Below are 7749 nucleotides of genomic sequence, written 5' to 3'. Positions count from 1 at the left end.
GGGGGATTCTCACATATGGGGAAGAAATGGAGAAGCATGGTTTGTTTGTCTCCAATAGAGCATGCTAGCTCCTGAGTGCTATATATAAAAGTTTCAATAAAATGTCTATTCACTCCATAGTAAGTTTACCTGGGCTGAACGTATTACCAGTAGCATATCAGCCACAAAAACTGGCCTGATAGAATCTTTCCACTCTTCCAAATCGCAGACAAAACATTGCAATCTAGTGGTTGATTGCAGCTATTTTCTTGGTTCTCTCTTCAGCAGAATTGTGTCCTGGCCCTTACGAATTGAGTTTATCAGGTGTTGAACAATGGAATAGAAATGGTTTATCAGGTGTTAAACAACAGAATAAAATATTGTGAAAAGGTCACAACTTTTCACGAAACTCGAAACCAAACTTTGTTTCAATTTCACTGCGGGAGGAGGGCGCGGAACCTTTATATCGAGGGGGGGAAAAAAAGAGGAAGCTATGGGTGCTTTGGATGCACTATAACATTTCCACACATATCTTCCTTTCCGCGAATAGCCCTCACGCGTAGGAGGGTGCCATTTTATTTTCAAATGTATTTATTCATGGATCTGACATTTTGAACAACCTCTGCTATGCAGCGGAGTTACAAAGCAAGCTAATTTTCTATCACGTTCCATAGGTCCCAGGCTCTATCACATTCCATAGGTTGTTAGCCTTGAGAGCTATTCACGTATCTGTAATTAGCTGTTAGCAGAAATTTAGTGCCAACCCCTGATTTCAATAACTTGTGCATCAGCCACCCGGTGCTCACAACAGTATTCATTCTGTGCCGTTGCCCTCGCAGCCTCTATCTTGCTGCCTTTTTCTCCTTGTCTCTTCCACTCCTAAAGCCTGAACCTGAACTTGTGAGCCCACGCATAGATTTATATGCATGCCCCTCCTTTGATGACAGGGTAAATATTCACACAGACAGCCAAGGTGCCCCCACCATCACCCATGTGCTCTGTGTTTGCCCACCAGTTAAATTCTTAGGGGGATTGTTTGGTGAGATGAATGGGGCCAAAGTGCTGAAGGACGTATCAGAGTTCAGCAAACAAAACCTCCCCTGATTGGCTCAGCAACAGCTCAGTCCAGTGGGCAAAGTTAGAAGAGAGGAGGTGAGAGGGGGGAAAAAAGAGCCGTTCTTGAGTTTTGCCTGTCAATTAAAGCTGCTGTGAATGGCTGGGAGGCGGAAGGCGTCAGGCTGTGCTTGCCATCTCTCTGGCCCCGTTGGATCTGTGGAGATAGCTGAGCTGCCGTTCACCTCAAATAGGAAAAACCCTGTCAATATTCATCTATTTAATAACCCTGAATGTACTGCTCACGGTGCCTTTTGAAGACTGTGGGGTCTGCATTTCCCTTTGATGTACTTTCATTGTCAGAGTCTCTATCTGAAATCTTCGAAGATGGAATTGGTGACATTTTCTCTTTTTTCATTCATTCAATCCAACCTCAAAGGTTTCCAGCAGTATTTCTCTAGTCCAAGATGCTTTGTTGTATGCTGGAAGGGGGCATTCAAGTTGGCGGTAGTTCCCCACTAGGATTTCTATCACTGGGTAATGGAACACCAGGAGATTTAGGCAGGGATGTTACCATCAAAATATTTTTTATGTTCCTTGCCTACTACAGCATAGACCTCAATAACCAGATCACTCCAATTTAGTTCCTTTTCCAAAGCAAGAAACACAAAGAAGAATTGAAGCACATTTGCGCATGCACACACACTCAAACACACACACACGTATCAGTAGCACTGGTTAACTGTAGTCAACTCCATTACAGCAGTGCACTGTCCACTACTATTAGATTGTTTACCTTCAAAATTGCCTACTCCCAAGATCTCCACAACCCTTACACTGTAATTGGTAAAGGCCGAGGGTCATACTATCCCACTTTGTGCGATTGTACTGTTATACAATGCTATGTTTGATAGCGTCATAGTTTATGGCAAAGAGTTTGAAAGTTCATATTTCTATGCACTTATGGCCTGCTTGTTGTTTGTGGTAAAGCGTTCAGAAAAGAATTGCAGTTAATGGCTGGGAGAGCACCCCCGTCCATCTGGGTGGTGTACACTTTGTCAACACCGTACACTCGGCTGACATATGAAGAAGGCACACTAAGACCAGTGGATAGTTCAAACAATGCAGTTTGGCGATGTGACAAATGGATGCATCTAGGAGATAAGCAGTAGACCAGAATATCCTTGCAGGGGCCAGTGAGAGCTTTACGAATTAAGTACACACTGTCGGTCACCAGAAGATGGAACCTTTTTGCATATTGCAACTCACTGCCGATGTCAGTGTTGAGGTTTGGGGTATATTGTCAGGAAATGTTCTTCCAACACACAGAAGCTTTCTTCAAAAACCTTGAAATCAGACACAAAGTTAGAGACTCGCAGACCATTTTGAGCAACTTTGGAGTGGGACTGATTTACGGTGGCATATTAGGGCCATTGTATGTGGGGAAAAAATGGAGCCATAGGAGGGTGGAGCAGACACTTTTTGAGATTAAAGTCATAATTTTATGAGAAAAAAACTCACAAATTTATGTGAAAAAACTTGAAAGTTCTGAGATTGAGATTGTCACAAATTTACAAGAAAAAAAAATCTGAGAAATAGTTTTTCTCATATTTTTTTTTTGGCCAAGGAACCACATTGCCTTACTTTGCAAACAATCGACCACACACTGCAGTCGCCGTTGCTCGCTGTGTATCAGGCCTGCCGTTGATGACCTCATCAAATTCTGCTTTGCATCCATTTACATTCTACATTGTACCCAATGTGAAATAACATAAATAAATCTTCAAACAGTTGCAACATTAACTCATTACTTCCATACATACATTACTTATTTCATGAAAAATGTCATGCCATTGGTGTCTGCAGGCAAATGCTGTCTTGCTATTGAAAACTTGTGACTGCCCTATGTTTTTGATGTTATCGTGTTGGGTCTTCAGATCCAGATTCAGATCCTTTTTTTCCTCCTGTGGCAAAAATGGATCCAAGGTTTGAATCCTGTTTGCAGATGACAAAGTTCTTACATATTTCATGGCTACAGAATGTGTGCCACCTTATCCATACACCACAAATTCAAGAAGTGCTAGAAACTACGCCAATGTGGCTAAGAATGATTTAGAATCTACCTCAGAAATGCAAACTCAAATAGTCAGTATCAGGATTGTAAAAAAATGCTTAGGGTGACCAGACATCCCAAAAAAAATTGTGACAGTCCTGATTTGCAAACAGCTGTCAAATCTTGCCGTGTTTGTCCCGAAAACTAGTCTAAACCCAAGTTTGTATTAGTTATAGTCTATAAAACATTGTTATTGGTGGTGCCCACAGACGGGCACTGTTATTTCTATAGCCAACATGGTTATGGCTGTTGTAGTTCTTTTCAGTCGTGCAAAGTAGTGCTATGAATTGATAAACAACTCTACATAGCACTAACAGTGGACGAGAGACATGACATGTGCATGGCTTCACACAGACAGATGTGGCAGGCACTGCACTAATAAAATGGATAAAATAATAGGAATTTTATGTAATGCATAATGATTTACACACTATTACATACAACACAGTCATTGTGTTTCTTTTTCCTAATGACAGACAATTGGCTTCATGTTCATAAACAAAAATAATACATTTTAGTGTTAGGTTTTGACTGTCATGTGTTTTACTGTCACTGTTTGTTGACACTGAATGTAATGTAGTGCAGGCTACGCCCACCGTGGCCCTGTCTTGAATTTCACCCATTCTCATCTGGTCACCCAAGTTGTGCGTAAGGGAATGTAATATTCTGCATGTGCCAGCATTAACTAATCAGAAAACGAAATACCTGCAACACTATTAACAGGAGCATATTTTTACAGATGAACTGTATTTTCAAAGACTGTGTTACTAGTTAAAAAGCTAGCTTTTGCTCTTCTGAAGTCTTGCAGTGTGACATCAAATGCGAAGCAATCAAACAAATCAGACATTATGAGGCTGTTATTTAACTAAATTGTACTTTGCACAGTTTATTTGAACCAGACAGTCATTACTAATGGATTCTTTATGCAGGCTTACAGGATGTGGTAAAGCTTTATTTTATAGGTATGGAATGTGTAAGTGACATTCACCTCCACTGAGTCCATAAATTTCCTATTTTAAGACACCACAGAGTGTCTTATCCTACTTACATCATGGCCACTTGCCATCAGTTAAAAAGTAGGGAGAGATAATTGATTTAGGGAACAATATGCTCTCACAAAAAAATAAATAAATAAAAAATAAATGAATAAATAAATTTAAAAAAATCAATATAATCCTGAGTCTGACCAATATGTTGATCACCCTAGCGACTGAGATGTCACCAACAGATTGAGCTATTCAGATATCATTGATTTTCCATAATGAATTTACAGTCTACAGAAAAATGGCCAGTACTGGTGTTAATGGTGGTTAACGTAGGCTAATGTACTTAGCTCTGTAATGCAGTAAGAGTATTTTTTTTTTTTGTTTGCTTGTTTGTTTTTTAATGTTATGCTTATGAACAATAATGAGTTCATACGTGAGGACTGACACAGAAGATGTATTGAACTGCTGACAGGAACTATGACTGGGGTGTACTGACATATTTTTATGGATACCCACTGCCAATCAGATTCAAGCATTCACGGAGGCCGTGGAATAAAATATGCCATGAATGAAAAGTAGCCAGTGAACTGTGCAAGAGGGCGACCCTAAATGTAAGAGATTCTCCCTCAAACACCAGTGCCACCAGATAGTGCATATTTTTGTTAACATTACAAGCCGATCAAAGAATAAGGTAGTGAGTGTAATGGAGTTTAGTTAAACTCCATTACACTGGATCACATTGCTCTGCTGTGGTGTCCTCGATTCAGTATATCAAAGCATGAGCAACCTTAACGTGAATGCAAGTAGAAACATTCATTAAAATGAACAATGTAATGACTTTAGGTTACAATACACTGGCAGTGGGGTCATGGTGACTTGAATCAACGACAGTGTAAATCAACCACAATGTAATGTTCACAGCTTGTATGAATGTGCTGTCTTTCTGTTATTTCACAAGGATGGTGAACTTGTGTATAATGTGGAGTTTGTAATGAATGAGCTATGAATGTCCGGTTCATGTAAACTGTCATTCATCTGTATCTATTAATATGTCATGAAAACCCACCGTAATGTGATTTAACTTAAATTCTAATAATAAGCATGTCATTTAGACCCTTTACTCTACAACAGGGGCAGTTACCTTACTTTCAAGGACGGCTCACTGCAAGGTTGTTCAGATTGATGAAGGGAGGAATGCATCCATCTTCAGTTTTTCAATTGAATGTGCCTGACTTCTCTGAAAGGATGCTAAGAAAACTGAAAAACCCAAAGTTGAGCCCTAAGCCAAGGCAACCGAGTATAATGATATGGAGGCTACGTCGTAGCAGTGTAAGCACAGCCCCTTCGAAATGAATAGCATGGACTTCTCCTCCACTATAAAGCATCTTTCAAGGTCTGTCTGGAGGAGGACATAACTATAGAGCCAACACTCCAGAGCACATAGCTGTAATGTCTAACAACTTCCTCCATTTCTCCTTCTCATATTCAGCTAATTTGAGTCTTCCCGTCTCTCTGTGGTGCTGTGTGCTCTATACATCCTCCCCCACCATTCCCTCACATTTTCACTCTGTGCACTCTCGCTCTGGAGGACCTATACACCGGCAGATAAGAGGAAATGAAGTCTCGTCGGCACAATTTGAAGCGCTGCTTTGAAGCTGAATGTGAAATAGCAGCTCCGCTCCTCTCTGCTCCTCTCTGGCTGGTAAAATAAGGGCCCTCTCGTAAAAAGCACTTTACCTGTGCTCTCTCTATGGATCATTGCTCTCATTAAACAGATTTGGGGTTACGTTCAAATCACAATTACTCCAAGCACTAACTGTTAATGGGCACAAGGGTTGAAAGAGTAAGAGAAATGTTTCTGACATTTCTTTTTATATCTCTCTTTGAGCTGGAATGAGAACACATCGAAAGGTGTAAGGTGAGCCATAAACTAACCTAAACCTGAATAGGGATTGATTTCAGTGACTTATAATATTGAACCATACCTGAAATCATAGCTAAAAATTTGAAACTTTAAGGTAGATTTTAATCTTTTGGTCTGTTGGGAACAGTTACTTTTATATGGTTATATGCTGAAATCCTTTATATCTCCAGACTAAACTAGTAACTGGAGCAGAGACTTGCCCTTACCTGACCTTTCAGTTCTTACTGAGTAAGTCTTTCTGTACTTTAATATGCAACACACATTAGTATGTGGGGGTGTTTGTGTGTGTGCCTGTGCCTGTGTGCTTGTGTGTGTATGTGTGTGTTTGTCTGGGGGGTTGTATATGTACGAGGCAGTCGAGAATACCCCCTGGGTCCTACTGCACAATGCCAAGAAGAGTTCAGGCAGGATGCTTTCATCTCCTCACCATAGAGATCCTGCTGTGTATGTCTGTGTGTGTGTGTGTGTGTGTGTGTGTGTGTGTGTGTGTGTGTGTGTGTGTGTGTGTGTGTGTGTTTGTGTGTTTGTGTGTGTGTGTGTGTGTGCGGATGGCATACATGTATGGCTGTGTATGTGCTATGTTTGTGTGAGTGAAAGGATGGAGTGATGTCACCTTGAGCACCTCAACACAGAGACGGTTTGGTTTTGTGATTATAGTTAATATGTTAAATTTGACACTCGGCAATTCAGAGCACTGTGCAAAATTGCTGAGGTTCAATTGAAGTGAGGGCCGTTTGGACTAAACTAAAAAAAAAAAAAAAAACAGAATAAGCATGTAATCTATAACCATGTAGACACAACCATCAAATTACATGCTTAATCCACAGTTTTTTGTCTAAATATTTCACTTTGATTAGCCCTTGGAAATGACTATTACCTGGCGTAAGCTGTTTCCTTTAATGAACAAATATTTAATACATTGACCCCTTGCCCTCTCATAGTGTTTCTTTTAGTGAATATCCTGCTGTTTACCTCAGGGAAAGAGTAAATCGTGAGTAAACTGTTTATCAGTGACCATGAGAAAATACAATGTGCTTTTAATCTGTATTTCCCATGAATGCATCTTTGTTTTTAGGTTCTCTCGTTTTGCAATGCACTCATGTTTGTGTGTGTACGAGTGTGTGAGTGAGTGACAGAGAAAAAAGAGCGTATACATACTTTTGTGTGTGCATTACTGAGCATACATGTGGTTGTATTTCAGTGATAGCTTGTTGCAGTGTTTGTGTGCACACCTTCTGTGTGAGGGCCTCTCCTAGTGACTGCCTAGGGCGATAGCACAGGATGCTAATCCCATGTATGCCTCCAGTCTCTCAGCTGCCTGCACAGATGTGGAGGAACGTTTTAGCCCCTGCAGTGTGCCGTAGGGCACAATGGCTCACCCTCCCGTACTGCTAACAGACAGCAGCTGCCTGGTGCAGTTCTTACACACTATTACCTTCTAGCTTTCACCATTTGTGTGTGTCTGTGTCTGCACTCTGTTTCCGCGTAGCACTGTTCAATTTGCAGCAATGAGAGGTGGCTTAAGCAGGGGGAAATCGACTTTTGACTTCCATTGCATTAAAGTATGCACACTTACACAAATTTATATCAGTGTCTGGGGGTGAAGAGCACTCTCTTGCCTTAGAATCAAATCATCTACTTAATGTATAGCCTCATCTTGATTGGCACTTGGTTGTGCAAAGGCTAAGGAATAT

Source organism: Myripristis murdjan, chromosome 9 (genome assembly GCF_902150065.1).
Source record: "Myripristis murdjan chromosome 9, fMyrMur1.1, whole genome shotgun sequence".
In the NCBI taxonomy this organism is placed as follows: Eukaryota; Metazoa; Chordata; class Actinopteri; order Holocentriformes; family Holocentridae; genus Myripristis; species Myripristis murdjan.
The sequence above is the reverse complement of the archived record's forward strand: the minus strand, read 5'-3'. Positions refer to the sequence as shown.